At 40.2% G+C, this 23,379-nt stretch overlaps 1 long non-coding RNA gene across 2 annotated transcripts; it reads right to left on the bottom strand.

The window, feature by feature from the left end:
• Positions 1 to 437: 437 nt before the first annotated feature.
• On the bottom strand, positions 438 to 22,583 carry LOC145168781 (uncharacterized). Of its 2 annotated transcripts, none has more exons than XR_013742089.1 (3): positions 22,375 to 22,583; positions 21,093 to 21,150; positions 438 to 575 (listed from the first exon to the last, which is right to left on the bottom strand). It is a non-coding gene; the product is annotated as an uncharacterized LOC145168781 (long non-coding RNA). The 2 variants fall into 2 exon arrangements; XR_013742088.1 differs by lacking the exon at positions 438 to 575 and adding an exon at positions 14,316 to 14,758.
• Between the last annotated feature and the right edge of the window lie 796 nt (positions 22,584 to 23,379).

The raw sequence follows: 23,379 nt of genomic DNA on the forward strand, positions 1-23,379 counted from the left end.
ATTATGTTCAATACAAAAAAAATGTCAAATAAATTAAAAAATAATCAAAATTTTTAAAGTAGTTTTCTACTTAAATAACAATATTAATCATTAAAACTAATATAAAAATGTATATTATGTTATCTTGACACGATTGTTGATATTACATATAATAATTATGATTGAAATTTAAAATTTAGCAAATAAGATATTTTTAAATTAATTAACCAAAGTAATAATTCAAAATAATATATAATAAAAAGTTATTTAACTTTATTTCATGTGCAAACCACGGATATACGTAGGGTCGGTCCAAGCTAATTTGAGGCCTAGACAAAAAAAAATGAGGCCCTTTAAATATTAAAATATAACATCCCAAAATTCAAGACCAAAAAATTCATTTTTAATTAAGTTCTTATAAAATCAATAGTATACAACATCAATAATTTCATCCCATATCAAAACCAGTATGTCAATAATAAAAACATGTCATAATGTAACAATATCAGAGTATAATCCCAAAGATCTCATGTGGGGAAAACATAGTGTGATGCGCTGCGATCATGTCAGCTCCTTTCCTTTTGAAGAAGAAGTACCTGAAACCAAAACTGAAAACCGTTAGCACGAAGCTTAGTGAGTTCCCCCATCATACCACATACCATACAATACACATACTGCCTAGCATATCTGGGTGCTGGCCTACCCCTTCGATCTCTATCAACCGGTAATCGCCTAGCATATCAGGGTGCTTACCTACCCCTTCGCTCTCTTTCAATCGGTAACTGCCAAGCATATCTGGGTGCTGGCCTACCCCTTCAGTCTCTTTCAACCGGTAATTGCCTAGTATATCTGGATGCTGGCCTACCCCTTCGGTCTCTTTCAACCGGTAACCGGGAACCATTTCACCCCTACCACTACCACATAATACCCTAGCATATACACATAAATCACATACTGCCTAGCATATCTGGGTGCTGTCCTACCCCTTCGATCCTTTCGACCGGTTACGGGGACTATTTCACCCCTACCACTACCACATAATCATACCGCCAGGCATATCTGGGTGCCCGACCTACCCTTTCGGTCTTATCGACCGGATACGGGGTCTATTTCACCCCTACCACTATCACATAATATCATAACATACTAGCACATAAATCATAACAGATAGTGGCATACCATACAATTTTCACAAAGACAATCATCTAACTATAAACAACTATTATTGGGTCGGCATTGGTACCTTCGACCCACTTCTACAGGAAAGTAACACACCTCACACTGCTGAAGTCCCGCGGACAAAACTCTAGCTGATGGATGACAGATTCCCGAACTGTCAACATCAAAATAACACCCAATTAATAATTGGGTTCCAATTCCTAACCATAAGTCCATGCTTGGGGTAAAAGACTACTTTACCCCCGACTTAGCTTGATTCAAGCCCAAGGCCTAATCCAAAGGTCCCAAAAGTCAAACAATGAACCAAAGTCCAACATATGGCCTAATTTTCCAAATTGGGCCCAAACCTTTACATGGTCTTACCCTAAGGCCCAACCATTTATTCTAGTCCCAACACTTGGTGTGACAACCGTCAATTTCTGGTCAAGTCAAAGTCAAATAAAATCAACAAGTCAAACCGGTCAACTCAATCAACCTTGCATATTAGGGTATACATTATGTTACTACCGTACAACTCGCTATTTTAATAAGGAGTTATCACTTGAAAAATGCATATGTTGAGAATACTCAAACCCTAATCAGGATAAGTGATGGAACTACTTGGTAAAACACTATCCCATACCCCTCGGGGGCGTATAACATCCATAACGAGGCCTAACGAGGTTTACAAACCTTGCGTGGCGAAGCTAAACATCCAAAAAGGTCACAAACAAAGTCTCTCTCAAACCTCTCTCGCTCTATCTCTCTCTACTCGAAATCTCTCCAAGTATGTGAAATCTCTCCCAAATCTCTCTAAGTATATGAAATCTCTCCCAAATCTCTCCGAGTATGTGAAATCTCTCTAAGTATGTGAAATCTCTCCCAAATCTCTCTAAGTATGAGAAATCTCTCCAAGTATGTGAAATCTCTCCCAAATCTCACTAAGTATGAGAAATCTCTCCAAGTATGTGAAATCTCTCCCAAATCTCTCCAAGTATGAGAAATCTCTCCAAGTACGTGAAATCTCTCCCAAATCTCTCCAAGTATGTGAAATCTCTCCCAAATCTCTCTAAGTATGAGAAATCTCTCCAAATATATGAAATCTCTCCCAAATCTCTCTAAGTATGTGAAATCTCTCCCAAATCTCTCCAAGTATGTGAAATCTCTCCAAGTATGTGAAATCTCTCCCAAATCTCTCTCAAAATCTCTCTCAACTTTTTATAATCACTCGGGGCATCCCGACCCTTGATTTAGAAAAAAACCGCTCGAAAACGGAAGTTTATGCGAAAAACAGTTTTAAAGAGCCGAACCCTCTTAAGGAGCCGAACCCTCTTTGGAACCGAACCTCCCTTAAGAACCGAAACCTCTTAGACCCGAAACCTCTTAGAACCGAACTCCTCTTATAGGGCCGAACTCACCTTCGGTTCAGTGCACCTTCGGTCCCTCTTTTGATGTGTTCGCATGCGAGACCTGCTCGGACCGAAACCTCCCCTCTCGGTTCCAATACACCAACCGAAAAAGCCTTCGGTTCTAACCCTCTCAAGCCCAAAGCTTCGGCCAGACTTCGGATTTTCCCTTTTTCTTCCCGGATTTTGACCCCAACTCCGTTTTGAGCCCGTTTTTCGTGATTTTAACGCCGGATTTTCACCCAAACTCATATTTTGGCATATAAGACCCTAAATATTCATTTTTTAATTATATTTTGGGGGAAAACCTTGTCCAAGAATAAAATCTATTATGTTAGATTTTGTGATAGAGTGTTGACTTTATCTAGAGTATGACACAAGCAACCCCCCCCCCCCATACCTTCATAGTACAACCCTCAGTCACTATTCCCCCTACCTAGTCATCTATTTGTCCTTTGACACCCCTCCTCCAGTTGTAAAGGTACACCCACAAGCTAAAAATCTCATCTCTCCTTCCACTTTACTCACTCTCTCACCAAAGAGCAAACACCTCTCTCTCTCTCACTTTCCCTCTCTAGAACTCGAGATTTCAAGGTTGTTCTTGAGCTTTTCACTTCAGTGTTGGTAAGTAAATTCATCCTACATTTGAATACTCTACACTGCTTCACTCAAATCATGAATCTCTTATACAAATATAGTCATATTTGTGCTTAGGATCTTCGAATCTTTAAGTATCTCACAAGTGTTCTTGAGTTGAACACTTCTTTTCTTCATCATCCATCTACTGAAATCACTCAAGGTGAGTTCATACCCCTATATTTTCATGTTTTCTTCAAGTTTTAGGGGGGGGGGGGGGATACAAGTTAAAAATACCAAAAACTCAACTAAACTCAAACAACACCTTTCATCAGAAAAGTTGAGTCTTATTCACGGACTGATTTGACCATCTTAAACTTAATATCTTTCAAAACTGTTTAATATGAAAATAGATCAGGGTCATACCTTTAAAATGACTGCTTGCACATCTCCATACGATTTTTCTACAATTTATGGTGATTTTTACAAAACTGCCTATCATTTCTAAAACGAATTCGGACCAGTCTGTGAATATGAACGTTTTCACACAAGTTAAAGACTTCTAAAAATCATAATAAAAATTATGAATAAACTAGACACATTTTATGAACTCTCAGAGTTTACGGATTCAGTTTTCGACTTCGTATGATTTTTCTATGATATTTTTTAAAACAAGGCAGAAAGGTTAAAAACTAGTTACATAGCTTACAATATTAACAACACTTTGTAGTATGTTGAGCAAAGTGCATAACAATAAGTTCTAAAGGTTGAATGTATTTCTTGTTAGTTTATCATCATAAACAGAAATTTAGTCATTCATGATAAGGATTCTTCATTTATTTCGAGCACATATAATAAACTACAATAAGTATAGTTTATGAATTTTACGATAAAAGCATACTACATGAAAAAGCTTTTACTCTCAACACAAATGGGTTTCTTCATATGCTACTTGATAAACTATAATAATAATAGTTTATGGATTCATATCACTAATTTATTTTCATAAAAGGTGATTTCACTTCTTCCACGGAAGGGGCTTTATACTCAAACCATATGTAAACTAGTTAACGTAAGTTGTGAGACAATTCACTCATCGTACTCTTAGAGTACGGGTTCAAATTCCTATAAGATATAACCAGAGTCTCTTGTAGGGAGAGCGTGATAATTGTGTATAGATCTATATTGGGATTGACACCCCACACCTTGCTGCTAGCTACAGCGGGACCTGCAGGTCTACGGGTGACAAAAGTCATAACAAATCTTAACGTCTGAAAAACGTTGTAACAGGTCATCCGGTTGTAGTATGGTTATAACGACTCACATAGGGAGTTAACAATCTTTCAAGTTTACAGGGAACATTCTACTTTAAAAGAGGTTTTATCTATTTAAAACTACAAACATGTTATAAGTATAAAACACACTCATACTCTCGGTCCTGAGATTTAGGACTACATGACTTTTATAAGGAAAATATTGGATTTTCTTTGGAATCACATTTCTATTAACACTACGTTTCATCTAGAATTGTTAGACTTCAGCTACAATTGCTAAGTGTATATGCTAGAGTTATATAAGAATCTAGTCACAATCGACTTAGAATTGGTGGGCCCGCCTTACTTCCTGTTCCTTGTTTGGTTGTGGACCTAGGGCAGACTCATTATATTCGACGGTTTATTTAACTTAAATTTTATATAACTTATATACGCTGGGTGATTATAGAAGTAATCTGCGGGTCTTTCTAGGGTACATTATCGCATAACATAGGAGCGTTCATTTCACTCTTAACAAAGAAAATATTGGATTTTCTGGAATTATACTCTATCGCTTTTACAAGGAAAACGGCTTCTTCCTCAAAGAAAACTCTTATGAACTCACCAACTTAATTGTTGACACTTTTCAAAACTACTTGTATTCTTAGGAAATCAGTGAAACAGGAAATCAACAACATTTTGAGGATGGGACGTTAAATCGTCAAACAGTTCATTTTGTCATCATAATGTAATTGATTTTGAAACATGTAAACATATACTACGGTGTAACATTTTCAATTATATTTATGATGGTTGTATTTACTTTGAATACTATTATACTCGTTGTTGTGATACTATACATGAAGTCCTCCACCCCCGGACGTTTCCGCCATCCTTGGTTTGGGGGTGTGACAGATTGGTATCCGAGCATTGTTTATAGTGAACTAAGTATATCGAACCACATAAGATATACAAACTATAAATGCATTGGGATTAAAGTCTCTGATTAAACATTTTCAAATGACTATACTTTTAGAAATAAATAGTTTCTTGTTAAAAGTATACATGCATGCATACATACTCAGGTCAGCATCATACTAGAACAAAACAAAAGTGGTGATTGTTGAACGGCACAAGTAGGCTTGGGGATGTATAGTCAGGTCTGGGAATGACATAGCCTGATCAACTATGTCTATCCCAGAAGTGATTAGCATATGCCCGGGAATGGTTGTGGTGTTGCAACAAGTCTAAAAACTTACCAACTCTATCTACAAAGAAACATTGAAAACATAAGACAAACATTAAAATACTATGGGAGTATTTGGTGATACTATAACCAACTCATGTGAAAACTAAAGACCCCTATTAGTAGGTCTATAATGACTGAGTGCATACACTAAGGTTATACATAATTAAAGATATTATAGACTCAGAATCTATGATTATTTCTCTACTTCCTGTTCCTTGTTTGGTTGTGGACTTAGAGTAGAGTCATTTATTCGAAGGTCTATTCTATCTCAGATTATGTATGACTGGTATGTACTATGTGATTATAGACGTGACTAATAAGGATTACCCCCTATAAGTAATTATATGATTAGACGTCTATTAATTATCTCTTCTACTCCTATTCTCGCACGAGCAACGTGACGGGAGCTCAACTACCAAGAGACCCTATTCTTCCTAACCAGGAAAATAGTGGTTGGATCAGAGAGAAATTCGAAGAGGATCCTGAAGAAATAATAGAGGAAGACCCCGAAGACAATTCGGAAGAGGAGCGAGAGGAAGAGAAACCGAAGGAAAACAAAGGAAAAGAAGAAATGGGAGAAGACCCCGACGAGGCTTCCATGGTCCGACGCCTCAATAAGTCGTAGATTTACAGAGACGGAGTTAGGAACAAGGTTAACACCCTCCCTATGACATGGATGAGGCTTCTACAACCTCAACAGAGGAGGATTAGTAGACAAGGCTCTCCTTGTCATAATACGCCGCATCACTCACTTGAGCGTACAAACACGAGCAGCGATCAGTCGAAATCATGGAGGTTGGCGCTACCACCAAGATCACCTCAATTCGCCTTCGTCACCTGGATGGAGGCCACGAACAGATAAAAGAACACATCAAAGCCTTCAGGGGGAAGTGACCGCAACTCGAGCCGAGATTAGGGAGTATCGGGAATGTCAAACAGCGTTAGAAAAAATGCGTGGTAAAAGCAGGACATCAAATAACAGAAGCCAGAGCAGAGGATAGGACAATGCAGACTTTCATGTCTTCATACTATGGCCCACGAAACACCACGCGCCACGAGTAGTGTGTACACTACTGACATACCATTACAGACTCAAACTCATGGCGTGCATTTGAACATTGCCTCGTCATATACATAAATTCGACCTTCAAATGTAGAGACTACACTATTCAAGGGGTCGTGTTGTCGTCAAAGTTTTTCCTTACACTAACGAAATATAGACCTAATATAAGGGTCAAACTTTCCTGAACTCTATGAACTAGAGTATATCAATAAAATTAGCATGCATTTTATTTCATTGGGAGTTTACCACGTATTTCATAACCGGTATTACAAACGATTTGCTTATGGTGACTCTAATTACTTAATGTATACCTCAAGATTATGAGTAATTAAGAGACTATCGACTTAGAAATGATGAGTCCGCCTCAGGTCCTGTTCCTTGTTTGGTTGTGGACCTAGGGCAGACTCATTAAGTTCAACAGCCTATTGGACCTTAATTATACACAATTGGTATATGCCAAGTGATCTTGGGAGTGGATCAGGCGTGGAACAAAGATTACAAGATTACATTCGAGTCATTACTACTAAATTCATAAGTTGTTTATATAAACCTCTACTATGAATTGTCTGCCACATTCGAAAAATCGGGAAATACTATACTTGAAAACTAATAACCTAGTTTTACGACGCCCGACTATAACCATCACTAAAAGACTTATACTCATTTCGTCTTTGAAATTCTATAACAGAAAGATGCCGCCTCGTAGGTCTGCTAGACGCACTGGCGAAACGCAAACAAATCCACCACCGCCGCCTCCCCAATATGATCCTGTTATGTTCCAAGCTGCGGTCGCGGCCGTGGTGGCAGCTGCTATGTCCCAAATCAGCACTGATGGTTCCAGGAGGACAAGGAGCGGTACTAATAACTCCACTCAAGGAGATAGCCAAGGGCGTTCGAGAGAGTGCTCCTTTAAGGACTTCACTAATGGCAAACCCGATTCGTTCAATGGTAGCGTGGGAGTCATCGATTTGATGCAGTGGTTCGAGAAGACCGAATCTGTCTTCGAGATCTGTGCGTGCCCCAAAGCGAACAAAGTCAAATTCGCAGCTCGCACTTTCTCCGGCCCGGCCCTTACTTGGTGGAACAGCCACGTTAAGTCACTGACGCTTACAGTGGCTAACTCGATAAGCTAGGAGGACTTGAAGGCAATGATGCTGAAAGATTATTGCCCAAGGGGCGAGGTGCAAAAGCTAGAGCAAAAACTGTGGAACCTCAAGATGACAGGCTCTGACCTTGCAACCTATACCGTCTGATTCTGTGATCTAGCACTCCTTTGTCCCGCTATGGTCACCCCGGAAGACAAAAAGTTGGAGCGATACCTCTGGGGATTGTCCCCCCCCCCAAATTCAAGATAACGTGTTGGCCTCAAGACCAACTACCTTTGACAGTGCCAAGGAGTTGGCACAACAACTCATCGACCATAGTGCCAGCCATGACACCGTGACAACCACCCCTGAGCAGGAAAGAGGGGAAAACAACAAAAGGAAGTTTTGGAATAACAAGAAGGGCCAACCGGCCCAGGACTACCCTAAGAAGCAACATATCATTGCTGTTCATGCTGCCACAACCCATGCCACACCAGCACCCATAAATCGATACGCTGGAACCCTTCCGAAATGCAACAAATGTAGCTTCCATCACACTGGGGTTTGCCGGGAGATGCATTGCAAAATTTGCAACAGGAAGGGGCACACTGTCCATTTCTGTAAGGCACCAGCACAACCCATCAACCAGGTCCTTGGCACTGGAGTAAGCCCAGCCTATTACGAGTGCGGCGAAACGGGACACTTTAAAGGGACTGCCCAAGAGCAGGGAATGCCGGTGATGGTGGAAGGGTGCTTATGATCACTGCAGGAGAGACCACCCTGGAACCGCCCGTAAATATTTGTACGTGTTTCTAACATCGACGTTTATATTAAATTTTTTTTTTTACTAAAACTAGCATCGATTAAAGTATATCAACCATAAATCTCGAGAACACGGCAAAACCCGAATAAGTCTTATCATCTATATAAAAACGCATGGTTTTTACTAGTGAATCTATGATGTCTAGTGTAAACATTATGGCCATATATCATTAAGATTCTATGGACTTAGAATGTATAATTCCGCCTTACTTCTTGTTCTTTGTTTGGTTGTGGGCTTAAGGCGGAGTCACTCATTCGACTGCCCTTGCAATCTTAATGATATACGACTAGTTTACACCAAGCGATTGTAAAAGATCTGGTGGGACTTATATTGCAAATTTCATCACAAATTGTTGAAGCACTCGTAATACTAGTACTCGCTAACTACATTATAAAATATTCATAGTAGTAATAGCAAGAATAAGACGGGGAGCATAAAGGCATATTCATAGAATACACCATCACCCCGAAACAATCACTTGTAGTTTTTAATCGACCTAACACCAATTACAATAAGATGTTCAAACGTCGTCAATTAACGAAAGATGGCTTGGTCCTTACCATATCAATTCCATGTGCTACGAAAAGTACCCACATCTTTTCCCCAAACTCTTGTAGTCCTAGTCAAAAGGCTAATTTCGGGACGAAATTCCTTCTAACGGGGGGATGATGTGACAACCGTCAATTTCTGGTCAAGTCAAAGTCAAATAAAATCAACAAGTCAAACCGGTCAACTCAATCAACCTTGCATATTAGGGTATACATTATGTTACTACCGTACAACTCGCTATTTTAATAAGAAGTTATCACTTGAAAAATCCATATGTTGAGAATACTCAAACCCTAATCAGGATAAGTGATGGAACTAATTGGTAAAACACTATCCCATACCCCTCGGGGGCGTATAACATTCATAACGAGGCCTAACGAGGTTTACAAACCTTGCGTGGCGAAGCTAAACATCCAAAAATGTCACAAACGAAGTCTCTCTCAAACCTCTCTCGCTCTATCTCTCTCTACTCCAAATCTCTCCAAGTATGTGAAATCTCTCCCAAATCTCTCTAAGTATGTGAAATCTCTCCTAAATCTCTCCAAGTATGTGAAATCTTTCCCAAATCTCTCTAAGTATGAGAAATCTCTCCAAGTATGTGAAATCTCTCCCAAATCTCTCTAAGTATGAGAAATCTCTCCAAGTATGTGAAATCTCTCCCAAATCTCTCCAAGTATGAGAAATCTCTCCAAGTACGTGAAATCTCTCCCAAATCTCTCCAAGTATGTGAAATCTCTCCCAAATCTCTCCAAGTATGTGAAATCTCTCCCAAATCTCTCTTAGTATGAGAAATCTCTCCAAATATGTGAAATCTCTCTAAGTATGTGAAATATCTCCCAAATCTCTCCAAGTATGTGAAATCTCTCCAAGTATGTGAAATCTCTCCCAAATCTCTCTCAAAATCTCTCTCAACTTTTTATAATCACTCGGGGCATCCCAACCCTTGATTCAGTCGAAAACCGCTCGAAAACGGAAGTTTATGCGAAAAACAGCTTTAAAGAGTCGAACCCTCTTAAGGAGCCGAACCCTCTTAAGGAGCCGAAACCTCTTAGGAACCGAACCTCCCTTAAGAACCGAAACCTCTTAGACCCGAAACCTCTTAGAACCGAACTCCTCTTATAGGGTCGAACTCACCTTCGGTTCAGTGCACCTTCGGTCCCTCTTCTGATGTGTTCGCATGCGAGACCTGCTCGGACCGAAACCTCCCCCTCTCGGTTCCAATACACCAATCGAACCAGCCTTCGGTTCTAACCCTCTCAAGACCAAAGCTTCGGCCAGACTTCGGATTTTCCCTTTTTCTTCCCGGATTTTGACCCCAACTCCGTTTTGAGCCCGTTTTTCGTGATTTTAATGCGGGATTTTCACCTAAACTCATATTTTTGCATATAAGACCCTAAATATTCATTTTTTAATTATATTTTGGGGGAAATCCTTGTCCAAGAATAAAATCTATTATGTTAGATTTTGTGATAGAGTGTTGACTTTATCTAGAGTATGACACAAGCAACCCCCCCCCCCCCATACCTTCATAGCACAACCCTCAGTTACTATTCCCCCTACCTAGTCAACTATTTGTCCTTTGACACCCCTCCTCCAGCTGTAAAGGTTCACCCACAAGCTGAAAATCTTCTCTCTCCTTCCACTTTACTCACTTTCTCACCAAAGAGCAAACACCTCTCTCTCTCTCTCTCACACACTTTCCCTCTCTAGAACTCGAGATTTCAAGGTTGTTCTTGAGCTTTTCACTTCAGTGTTGGTAAGTAAATTCATCCTACATTTGAATACTCTACACTCCTTCACTCAAATCATGAATCTCTTATACAAATATCGTCATATTTGTGCTTAGGATCTTCGAATCTTCAAGTATCTCACAAGTGTTCTTGAGTTGAACACTTCTTTTCTTCATCATCCATCTACTAAAATCACTCAAGGTGAGTTTATACCCCTACATTTTCACGTTTTCTTCAAGTTTTAGGGGGGAGGGGGGGAATACAAGTTAAAAATACCAAAAAACGCAACTAAACTCAAACAACAGCTTTCATCAGAAAAGTTGAGTCTTATTCACGGACTGATTTGACCATCTTAAACTTAATATCTTTAAAAACTGTTTAATATGCAAATAGTTCACGTACATACCTTTAAAATGACTACTTGCACATCTCCATACGATTTTTCTACAATGTATGGTGATTTTTACAAAACTGCCAATCATTTCAAAAACGAATTCGGACCAGTATGTGAATATGAACGTTTTCACACAAGTTAAAGACTTCTAAAAATCATAATAAAAATTATGAATAAACTAGACACATTTTATGAACTCTCAGAGTTTACGGATTCAGTTTTCGACTTCGTATGATTTTTCTATGATATTTTTAAAACAAGGCAGAAAGGTTAAAAACTAGTTACATAGCTTACAATATTAACAACACTTTGTAGTATGTTGAGCAAAGTGCATAACAATAAGTTCTAAAGGTTGAATGTATTTCTTGTTAGTTTATCATCATAAACAGAAATTTAGTCATTCATGATAAGGATTCTTCATTTATTTCGAGCACATATAATAAACTACAATAAGTATAGTTTATGAATTTTACGATAAAAGCATTCTACATGAAAAAGCTTTTACTCTCAACACAAATGGGTTTCTTCATATGCTACTTGATAAACTATAATAGTAATAGTTTATGGATTCATATCACTAATTTATCTTCATAAAAGGTGATTTCACTTCTTCCACGGAAGGGGCTTTATACTCAAACCATATGTAAACTAGTTAACGTAAGTTGTGAGACAATTCACTCATCGTACTCTTAGAGTACGGGTTCAAATTCCTGTAAGTTATAACCAGAGTGTCTTGTAGGGAGAGCATGATAATTGTGTATAGATCTATATTGGGATTGACACCCCACACCTTGCTGCTAGCTACAGCGGGACCTGCAGGTCTACGGGTGACAAAAGTCATAACAAATCTTAACGTCTGAAAAACGTTGTAACAGGTCATCCGATTGTAGTATGGTTATAACGACTCACATAGGGAGTTAACAATCTTTCAAGTTTACAGGGAACATTCTACTTTAAAAGAGGTTTTATCTATTTAAAACTACAAACACGTTATAAGTATAAAACACACTCATACTCTCCGTCCTGGGATTTAGGACTACATGACTTTTATAAGGAAAATATTGGATTTTCTTTGGAATCACATTTCTATTAACACTACGTTTCATCTAGAATTGTTAGACTTCAGCTATAATTGCTAAGTGTATATGCTAGAGTTATATAAGAATCTAGTCACAATCGACTTAGAATTGGTGGGCCCGCCTTACTTCCTGTTCCTTGTTTGGTTGTGGACCTAGGGCAGACCCATTATATTCGACGGTTTATTTAACTTAAATTTTATATAACTTATATACGCTGGGTGATTATAGAAGTAATCTGCGGGTCTTTCTAGGGTACATTATCGCATAACATAGGAGCGTTCATTTCACTCTTAACAAAGAAAATATTGGATTTTCTGGAATTATACTCTATCGCTTTTACAAGGAAAACGGCTTCTTCCTCAAAGAAAACTCTTATGAACTCACCAACTTAATTGTTGACACTTTTCAAAACTACTTGTATTCTTAGGAAATCAGTGAAACAGGAAATCAACAACATTTTGAGGATGGGACGTTAAATCGTCAAACAGATCATTTTGTTATCATAATGTAATTGATTTTGAAAAATGTAAACATATACTATGGTGTAACCTTTTCAATTATATTTATGATGGTTGTATTTACTTTGAACACTATTATACTCGTTGTTGTGATATTATACATGAAGTCCTCCACCCCCGGACGTTTCCGCCATCCTTGGTTTGGGGGTGTGACACTTGGCATTCCGATGGTCCAATGTCTCATAATCATCAAGGCCCAGTTATGGCCCGTCTATGGCCAATTTTCCAAATTGGGCCCAAACCCCTCACATGGGTCTTACCATAAAGCCCATCCAAATCTTCTAGTCCATATACTTGTTCTTGGATGGCCCATCAATAGCCCAATCACCAAAGCCCAATAGAAAGGCCCAACTCAAGGCCCAATCAAAATTAGGGTTTTCACATAAAATGACGATTAGGTTTAAGTGTTCTTACTTAACCCGTTAAGGACTTAATCCATTAAGTCTATCACTCTACTAGGTCAAACATACAATGTGGTCGGGATTAATTCATAATTCCAATCCAATGGTCCAATCATGCGGGTCCCGACAATTCCAAATTAACATATCCAAAAATTAGGGTTTTCTAAACCCTAATTAGGGTTTCCAACCCAATCGCGTTCCAATTAGTCCATTTGTTAAGCTTTGAGGTTAATTAATTGTTAATTAAGTCGGGCACCACCCACTATGATGTGCACAAAAGTACCTACTAATTTTAAATTTATAACCTAACTACTTAACTAATTAAAATGCACCTAGGCAGTGTACCTAGTCAAATTATAGAATAGTTTGAGTAAGTCGGGTGTCAATCACAGGGAATAGTTTTAACTAATTTATCTACCTACTATTAAATTAACCTAATTTCTAATAAAGGAAGGGGTTTTATCTAATTTTGCAAGTTTAGAAAAACTTAATTCTTTAACACAAATTCAATCAATAAACAAAACACTTCTGTTAGTTCGAATCCACTTTCCCTCAATGGTTTATAAATTAGTTATGACAATTATTGTTGGTTACCAATTAAGATAGTATTAGCAATTCAGTTCTAAATTTACTAACATTAATTAATTCATGTAAATCTATGTATGGTCACACAATAGTTAACACATAATCAATTATTAAATGGAATTGGAGCCATGTAAGATTGATTTGAAAAAACACACTTACGGTCATAATATGTGTTCTCTAGCACAGCTTAATTCAATAGTTCAATTACTTATCTAAGATTGGTTTGATCTTAGCTCTAATAACCTAGTGTTTACTGAATTATTAGGTATTCAAATTCATACAGATTCATATTCACTAACTACATAGAACAATAATTTAAAGCAATCAAATATTAAATCAAACATGTTAGGTTCAATCAATCAAACACAAGTCATAACTAACAAGTAAATCAAAGCTAAAGTATTAAAACCATGAGTTCCAGCTTCATCTAGCTAACAGAAGCAGCTAGATTTAGCTGGACATGCTAACAGATAAACTAATACAAATCATATTCAAAGGCCTATTTAAATGTACCGAACTATTAAGCTAATTATGAACTTCTCCTTCTTCCTAGGTATGTAAACCAACTTCCAGGCCTTTGAACTCTGTAATTTTCTTCTCCTGGAACTTCTTTAGCACCAGCCACCTCTCAAAACCGTAGGGATCAAGTCCTATTTATATTCTTCATAAGATTAGCCTCCACGTCGTGGATTAGTGTTCCACGTCGTGGACATAGACAAATCCTTATCGGGCAAGGATTCCAACTTTGCGTGCACTTATCTTCAGACCTATTCCTTTCCACGTCGTGTAGGAGATATCCACGACGTGGATACAACTTTCTCCGTGGGTTTTCTCTTCCTTAGCCTCCAAGCCTCCAAAGTTTCTTCTTTTTCCACTTTTAGTCCTTATTCTTCAAAATGACTTATTTTGGCTGCAAAATACAATTTAATCCTATAAGTATCATTATTCCATGCAAATAACCAAAATTATGTATAAAATACATTCAAATATTGCCCAAACGTATGTATAAATATGGCAACATCACACTACCACCTCGGGTAGTGGTGGTCAACGGCGGCTCACGGCAGCGGCCACCACCTTATGGTGGTGGTGACGGATTTCCTTAATTATTCTGGCCAAAATACAATTGTACAACATAATATACAAATGAACACACACACAAAATAACACACACACACACACATACACACTCAGCCACCCTCGTGGCGGCAGGTGGTGGTTGGAGGTGACAGCCACCACCTTATGGTGGTGGTGGTGGCTTTTCTCATGAAGTCCGGTCAAGAAACACCCAAACACCACTTCTACTGAAATAAAAATGCACATAACACCATTTCACACACACAACCACCTCTCACGGTGGCTAGTGGCGGCAGAAGGAGGTAACATGGCGGCAGCCACCATGGTTAGCTGCCATTGTGGTTATTTACATATTTTGGCCATCTACACCCACCCATCGACTGAAACACGCATCTTTATGCCTGAAAATCACATACACAACACCAAAATATGATTATCCATCACCAAATACACACCCAATCTCGGCCACCCCTGTGGTGGCGTGTGGTAGTCGAACGGAAGCGCGGCGGCGGAATAGTCGTCGGAACCGCAACAGTGACATAGCACCAGAATAGAAACGGAGAAGGAGATGGGAGAGGTTCGTTCTTCTTTAGCCACGAACGGAGACAGTGACAGCCACGGCCCGTCGTCATCAGCGGAAATGGAACAACAACAATGAACGTTTTCGCCGGCAGTAATGGTTCGTGGTGGAGGCTTCGGTGGTCGGAGCCGATAGCGACAGCTGGAGGTATAGAAAGAAGGTGGCGGCTGACTCTTAATGTTAGGGTCAGGGTTACCGGGAGGGTGACGGGTTATATACCCCGACTCCATGAAACTTCATCCAATAATGTCACAATCGGTCCCTCCTTCTCCTTTTTATTTCTAATTAAGTCCAAATTTAACTAAAAAGCCCCTCCTCTACAAATTATTTTCAACTTAAATCCATATGTTACCATTCAGCCCCTTAGCTTCCAAAATCCTTAAATTTTAAGTCCAACATTTACCAAACACTCCATGACTTCTGAAAATCTTTACAAAACCAATCCGGACTTACACTTTTAATCCCCAAATTCCAAAATTATGATGTTTAACTCCCCTAAGCCAACACCTTGCTAAATAATTATTGATTTTGGCTACAATATTATAAAATAAAATATAATTTACATCTCGGGGTTTTAGAATTTGTTATTTATTTACTTATTTTATTTTAATTTCAAACGGAGTGTTAAAACTCTCCCCCACTTCAATTAGATTTCGTCCTCGAAATCATTCCTTACCACTCTTGACACGCCAAACAACTTGAGCAACACAGCCGCAACCACAAGCATACCCTATCCTTTCCACGGCAACCAAAACCATCCCTCGCAAGGTTCTAAAACCCGAAGATGAACGAATTCCTTGCAACATGATCACATCTACTCCGTCTGAATCTGTAGTCTCGAGATGGTCTGACTCCCTGACAGACCGCCCACACTGAATCATTATTGATGAGTCCAGTCCACTTATCTCTCAACTAACTATTCAACTTCTAATAACTGGAGGTTCCCACTAGAAAACACAATCACATACCTAATTATCCCTGTAGATCACTTATACTTAGCCAAGCTCAGATAATCCTTCGAGTAGAAGATCCATCCCTGCAACGGTTAGACTCAGACGAGAGCTGCGCAATAGGTTCAAATCTATTACTTTGGGATTATTTAATCTCGGTGTGAGTGTCTTAGCATAACCCAAGCAATCAGGTACTCCATCCATACATGAAATCCTAAAACACTAATACTGCCCGAAACACTGAAACTGACTGAAACAGTATGCTGGCAACTTGCTACTTTCCAAAATCCACCGAGGCCTCCCTGGTCTCAATTCGTTTGCCAGTCATCTGAAATACCGAGTTCCTACCTGGATACTGAGGCAAAGGATCTCGTACAGTCGCCCCTCGCGACTTCCGAAATCCTCATCTGTCTATAGTTGCCACTAGTCATCTTGTCATTGTGGCTCTAACGACCTTCTGATCTAATTGATCGGGTCCATATGTCGAGTCCTGACGTCACCAAATCCAAGTCTAAAAGTGATTGCTACATGACCAATGGTAGCCTTATATCACAAACGACCTTAAATGGTCCATCGCTTCCTTGATCCCATGACTGCAGTGGTGTTCCTACGGCCTTATCACTGGCTCAACCCGGTCTAATTCATATGGGGAAATCCGTAAACCAATCTGTGGGTTTACCACGCCCTCACTGCTGCACCAGAACTGGTGGGTACTACTGTTCCTTCCGCGATCTAACAACACTCCCATGCTATCTACCACCCTAGTGAATGCTACGGATACACCCGCAGTCTTACAACACTCTAGCACTATCTGCCAACCTTGTGAATGCTACAGCTACACCCGCAGACTTACAACACTCTAGCACTATCTGCCAACCTTGTGAATGCTACGGCTACACCCGCAGACTTACACACTCTAGCACTATCTTCCAACCTTGTAAATGCTACAGCTACACCCGCAGACTTACAACACTCTAGCACTATCTGCCAACCTTATGAATGCTACAGCTACACCCGCAGACTTACAACACTCTAGCACTATCTGCCAACCTTGGTCTTACCACCAATCCAACTATTCTCATCCTGGGTCGAACACACACTCGACCTAACACTTAACTAAACTTGAGTCCTAACTGAACCTCTAACTTGGTCCCCAAAACTTGCTATCTGATGCCAAGGAAAGCGTGTACCAAATGTTGGAACATTTTCTGAACTCCCAACTCACACAATCCTCAACCTAGACGGCCACTCGACTGCCTTCCTCCCTGACGGGGATGCGAACTCATCCTAGATTCATTCCTATTTCTGCTCCTAAGTACCTGATCGATTCTCCCCCACTTAGATTCGACTACATCTTCACAACACATAAGAATTAAAGGATTCCCAATCCCCTTTTGCTTTCTAACAGGAGATCCGATGGTAACCAACGCTTACCAATGCTAGTGCTCCATCACTACCTGAACCCCAAAAAACCACACAACTTCTAAAGACCAAATGACACTTCCTGAATCCCAACGTAATCGACAGCCCCTGATGCTTGAAAATGATACCGCACTCAAATCTTGAAGCTCAACGACAGATGCTCCAACCAATACCTTAGCAATAAGCCATTTCCCTTGGTGATTCCAATAGTCACTCCAAGATCAACTACTAACCACCGAGCCCTGACGATGCTGAATAACCATCCTGCTGATACTGACCGCAGACATTCCCATAATGCCCCTGACCGATCTGTACCATGAACCGAGAAAACACTGAACACCCCAAACCAGCAAAAGGGAAACAACCTTACACTAACCACTAGTAATTCACGGTATGCAAATGGCATATGACAATATTTGAAGATATACCCCATCAGGAGCAAAAAAATAAACCAGGGATACACTTACTCAACCTGCTACAGTATTCCAAAACACAACAAAATTCCCACAACATTGTAAAATTGAAAGAAGGCAAAGATACATACCCGCAACATCACCTGCTGGAGTTCCGACTTCTCATGTCTGACCCTGCAAGGCCTGACTCCTATCTGCTGGGGCTCTTGCCCTCCTCCTTGGACAGTCAGCCTTCTTGTGGCCCACCTGATCGCAGTAAAAACATAACGGGCTTGCCTCCTAAGAACAATCTCTGCTGACATGACCAACCCCGCCACACTTGTAGCAGCCTAGACCCCTGGAATGACAAACTCCCTTGTGCAATTTCCCGTACGTGCTGCACTGACTCTGGCTCTGCTGGCCTTTCACCCAATGATCAGAATTATTGGGTCTCTTCCCAAGACTCTGTACTATACGCACCAGGCACGACTCTCTCTTCCCAAGGTGCTCCAAATACATCTCGCATCCTCGAACTCTGGAAGTCATATCCTTCAGGGTCTTACACCCTGTCACGCTCACTAGCTCACTTGCCAAAGGTTGAACTGCAACATCTGGAACATCCTCTGCCCCAAATCGGGTCACAAACTCCTCCCAAGACATAGTCTCCAATTCAAAAAGTGCAATAGATCGTGAAATCAATTCCCAGCAGCTCCTTGCCGCCCGATACAGGATATCCAAGGAGAACCGAACCTTGGCTCCTATGGGGTAGGGACTAGTGCGGAAAACACCTTCCATCTCCTCAATCCAACACGAACTCAAAATCTAAAAATCCTTCCCCTGACTAGCTCACCACCTGAGCCAAGACCTAATTCTGAACCAGAACCGCCTCCCTGAGTGCTCATCTCCAAACTGAAAAACCACAAAACCACTGATCAAAACATATTCAAGGATTCTCCTCGACGAAGCTTCTCGGATTCTCCAAGACTCTCACCAATTTGAGTATGGATTCTGTACTTTCAGTAGTACGGGCCCAATACTACCTTCCACACCTATCCATACTTTCCTCAGCAATCCTCCCGAATCCTCCAAGTCACTTCCTCAAACTGATGCACCCAAGTCTCACTAAACCTCACTACTAACCCACTGAAGCATATCCTAGGCTTTCCTAGGTTCCCGAACCCACCCAGTCTTAGGCTGCTGAAAGATTCCCAGTAATGTCAACTAGCTACCTCATGAATATAGTCACATGCAACAAAGATCAGATAATCCGTCGAGTAAAAGACTCAATCCTAGAACGGTTGGACTCAGACGAGAGTTGTGAAATAGGGCCAAGTCCATTACTCTGAGATTATCCAGCCTGTGCCACATGTGACTTAGCATATTCACTTAATAGCTAGCTCACATTACTAAGAGTCCCACAAAGCACAAAGCAAGCAGCATTCGGATAACAAAAAAAACTAACCAACATACTCCAATCAATCCATTCTATTCAACTATATGAACCATACTAACAGACAATTTCAAGAGCTCAAACAATCAGGCATAAACTAAACAGGTCGTCCTATCACTGACTGATCAGTACTAGCATGCAGATCTACAAGCACATACAGTAGGAATATAAGGCATCCTTTCAAGATCCTTAGCCCTAATCTAGCATGCAGTTCACATTTTCTCAATTCATATCATAACATAACATAACATAACATATATGGGTATCTTGGGGAAAACTTACTTGAGCTCGACTGATTGCACGCATCACACTCCTTGTTCTTTATCAAAAACTCTTTATTTAATTTTAGAAAAATTATTTTCTTGTAAAAATCTTTCAAACCCTCAATTTGAGTCCAGACACCCCCGAAGGTGTGTCCGTATCCCTCAAACCAAGGCTCTGATACCAACATGTAACATCCCAAAATTCAAGACCAAAAATTTCATTTTTAATTAAGTTATTATAAAATCAATAGTATAAAAACATCCAAAATGTCATCCCATATCAAAAACAAGTATGTCAATAATCAAAAAATGTCATAATGAAACAATATCAGAGTATAATCCCAAAGATCTCATGTGCGGAAAACATAGTGTGATGCGTTGCGATCATGTCGGCTCCTTTCCTTTTGAAGAAGAAGTACTTGAAAACAAAACTGAAAACCGTAAGCACGAAGCTTAGTGAGTTCCCCCATCATACCACATACCATACAATACACATACTTCCTAGCATATCCGGGTGCTGGCCTACCCCTTCGGTCTCTTTCAACCGGTAACCGCCTAGCATATCAGGGTGTTGGCCTACCCATTCGGTCTCTTTCAACCGGTAACTGCCTAGCATATCTAGGTGATGGCCTACCCCTTCGGTCTCTTTCAACCGGTAACTGCCTAGCATATCTGGGTGCTGGCCTACCCCTTCGGTCTCTTTCAACCGGTAACCGGGAACCATTTCACCCTACCACTACCACATAATACCCTAGCATATACACATAAATCACATACTGCCTAACATATTTGGGTGCTGGCCTACCCTTCGGTCCTTTCGACCGGTTACGAGGACTATTTCACCCCCTACCACTACCACATAATAACATACATAATCATACTGCCAGGCATATCTGGGTGCCCGACCTACCCCTTCGGTCTTATCGACCGGATACGGGGTCTCTTTTACCCCCTACCACTATCACATAATATCATAACATACTAGCACATAAATCATAACACATAGTGGCATACCAGACAATTATCACAAAGACAGTTATCTAACTATAAACAACTACTAGTAGGTCGGCATTGGTGCCTTCGACCCACTTCTACAGGAAGGTAACTCACCTCACACTGCTGAAGTCCCACGGATAAAAATCTAGCTGCTGGATGACAGATTCCCGAACTGTCAACATCAAAATAACACCCAATTAATAATTGGGTTCCAAGTCATAACCATAAGTCCATGCTTGGGGTAAAAGACTACTTTACCCCCAACTTAGCTTGATTCAAGCCCAAGGCCCAATCCAAAGGCCCCAAAAGGCAAACAATGAACCAAAGCCCAACATATGGCCCAATTTTCCAAATTGGGCCCAAACCTTTACATGGTCTAACCCTAAGGCCCAACCATTTATTCTAGTCCCAACACTTGGCATTCCGATGGTCCAATGTCTCATAATCATCAAGGCCCAATTATGGCCCGTCTATGACCCAATTTTCCAAATTGGGCCCAAACCCCTCACATGGGCCTTACCCTAAAGCCCATCCAAATATTCTAGTTTGTATACTTGTTCTTGGATGACCCATCAATAGCCCAATCACCAAAGCCTAATAGAAAGGCCCAAGCAAAATTAGGGTTTTCACATAAAATGACGATTAGGGTTAAGTGTTCTTACTTAACCCATTAAGGACTTAATCCATTAAGTCCATCACTCAACTGGTTAAACATACAATGTGGTCGGGATTAATTTATAATTCCAATCCAATGGTCCAAACATGCGGGTCCCGAAAATACCAAATTAACATATCCAAAAATTAGGGTTTTCTAAACCCTATTAGGGTTTCCAACCCAATCGCGTTCCAATTAGTCCATTTGTTAAGCTTTTAGGTTAATTAATTGTTAATTAAGTCGGGCACCACCCACTACCACCTCGGGTAGTGGTGGTCAACGGCGGCTCGCGGCGGCGGCCACCACCTTACGGTGGTGGTGACGGATTTCCTTAATTATTCCGGCCAAAATACAATTGTACAACACAATATACAAATGAACACACACACACACACACTCAGCCACCCTCATGGCGGCATGGGATGGTTGGAGGTGACAGCCACCACCTCACGGTGGTGGTGGTGGCTTATCTCGGGACGTTCGGCCAAGAAACACCCAAACACCACTTCAACTGAAATAAACACGCACATAACATCATTTCACACACACACAACCACCTCTCACGGTGGCTGGTGTCGGCAAAAGGATGTAACATGGCGGCAGCCACCATGGTTGGCTGCCATGGTGGTTATTTACATATTTCCGCCATCTACACCCACCCATCGACTGAAACACGCATCTTTACGCCTGAAAATCACACACACAACACTGAAATATGATTATCCATCACTGAATACGCACCCAATCTCGGCCACCCCTGTGGTGGCGTGTGGCAGTCGAACGGAAGGGCGGCGGCGGAATAATCGTCGGAACCGCAACAACGACGTAGCACCAGAACAGAAATGGAGAAGGAGATGGGAGAGGTTCGTTCTTTTTTAGCCACGAACGGCAGCAGCGATAGCCACGGTCCGTCGTCGTCGGCGGCAATGGAATAGCAACAGTGAACGTTTTCGCCGACAACAATGGTTAGGGTTACCGGGAGGGTAACGGGTTATATACCCCAACTCCATGAAACTTCATCCTATAATGTCACAATCGGTCCCTCCATCTCCTTTTTCTTTCTAATTAAGTCCAGATTCAACCAAATAGCCCCTCCTCTACAAATTATTTTCAACTTAAGTCCATATGTTACCATTTAGCCCCTTAGCCTCCAAAATCCTTAAATTTTAAGTCCAACATTTACCAAACACTCTCTGACTTCTGAAAATCTTTACAAAACCAATCCAGACTTACACTTTTAATCCCCAAATTCCAAATTTATGATGTTTAACTCCCCGAAGCCAACACCTTGCTAAATAATTATTGATTTTGGCTACAATATTATAAAATAAAATATAATTTACATTTCGGAGTTTTATTATTTATTTACTTATTTATTCTAATTTCAAATGGAGTGTTACAAAAAAGATTTAGGAAATATGGTTTCTCAAAAAAAATTAAAACAAAAAACTGAACAAAGATTTGTATTTAAGAATATTGGACTTGGATGTAATGATTCTTGTAAACCCACCAATCTTACAACAAAACTACCCTCAAGGGAAAATTAAGAGACGAACCAAAGAGAAGTAGACCAGTAAGCAACCATAACACTAAAAAATGAAGTTTATGCATGTAATTTAACATTTCAACACAACAAAAGCAATTGTATTAGGCCCAAAACGCCTCTAAATAGCATATGGGGTAAAATGGTCAATTTTAGGTAAAATATATATAAGGCTCCATGAATTAACATTGTAAATACAGTTA

Source organism: Lactuca virosa, chromosome 4, assembly GCF_052849685.1.
Source record: "Lactuca virosa cultivar CGN04683 chromosome 4, Lactuca_virosa_CGN04683_v6, whole genome shotgun sequence".
NCBI classification, from domain to species: domain Eukaryota; kingdom Viridiplantae; phylum Streptophyta; class Magnoliopsida; order Asterales; family Asteraceae; genus Lactuca; species Lactuca virosa.